Raw genomic sequence first — 1012 nt, 5'->3', positions numbered from 1 at the left:
TAGGTGTCAGCCACACTGGCTGGGCAGCACACTGAATTTCCACAGTGTTTTTCTATGAAATGTACGGATGTTTGAACCAGGTGCTGATTTAGCAAGGAGAGCACTTGGCATGGCAATGACTTGAGGGCATACACACCATCAGAGGACTTAGTAAGAACGGCTGGGAGTCTCTTCTGAATCTCTCCTTTGTGCACTCAGGAGTGAGCCCTGGCCTTGGAAAGGGGCCCTGCACTGAGCCCCAGCCTCCTGACCCTCCCTGTCTTGCCTCTGCCACGCCAGTCTGCCCATCTGCTGCTCTGCTGTCTTCCTGATGACCAAGCAAGTGCTTGGGGCAGGGTCCAAATCCCACATCAGAGAATTGGGGCTTAGAGCAGACAGCTCTAAGGGAGACCCAAGCCCAGACGTAACATTTTCCACTCTACAAAAGATCTAATTTTCCCCACTGTGGAGTGACTTCTCCCCCTTTCTCCTTGTCCCCCTTCCTCCCCTGCAACCCCGGTCCAAGGGTGACAGGAGGAAAGCTGCCGCCCAGCCCCCATCCTGGACACAGAAGGGGAGCACAACCAGACCACAGCAGAGGACCACGCCTCTGCCCTCCCTGGCAGATGAGGCAGGGGTGACACAAGTTCCTGGTCCCTAAAACTGCCTGCCCTGTGCCAGAGCCTCAGCTCTGAACCGTCAGTCATTCCAAAGGGTACAACCCCAAGCCCACAGATGAGGAGAATGGGCTCCTCCATCTCCGGGGCAAGGAGCTGCGGGGAGACTGCAGCCTGGGAGGGCAAGGCTGCTGGTCCACTGCTGGGGTCCTGCCCCAGCAGGTCCAGGGGTCCCCAAAGGTGTGGACGGAGTCGGCGAAGAAGGAATGACACGGAGACAGCGTTCAGTTGATCAGCAGCCTTGCCAGGATCTCTAGCCACAATCTCCAGCCAAGTTCTGTGTCCATGTTCTCTTGCTAGGTTCTCCAGCCACATTATCCAGGTTCTCCAGCCAGGTTCTGTAGCCATGTTCTCTC

General features: G+C 56.7%; 1 protein-coding gene across 1 annotated transcript in view; it reads right to left on the bottom strand.

Moving 5' to 3' along the window:
• PPARD (peroxisome proliferator activated receptor delta) overlaps positions 1 to 1012 on the bottom strand; it is a 71375-nt gene that overhangs the window by 4845 nt on the left and 65518 nt on the right. The gene's annotated exons all lie outside the window — the stretch shown is intronic.

The sequence above is a fragment of the Myotis davidii genome, unplaced genomic scaffold, assembly GCF_000327345.1.
Source record: "Myotis davidii unplaced genomic scaffold, ASM32734v1 scaffold1036, whole genome shotgun sequence".
Classification (NCBI taxonomy): Eukaryota; Metazoa; Chordata; class Mammalia; order Chiroptera; family Vespertilionidae; genus Myotis; species Myotis davidii.
Note: the sequence above shows the minus strand (reverse complement) of the source record. Positions and strands in the feature narration are given on the sequence as shown.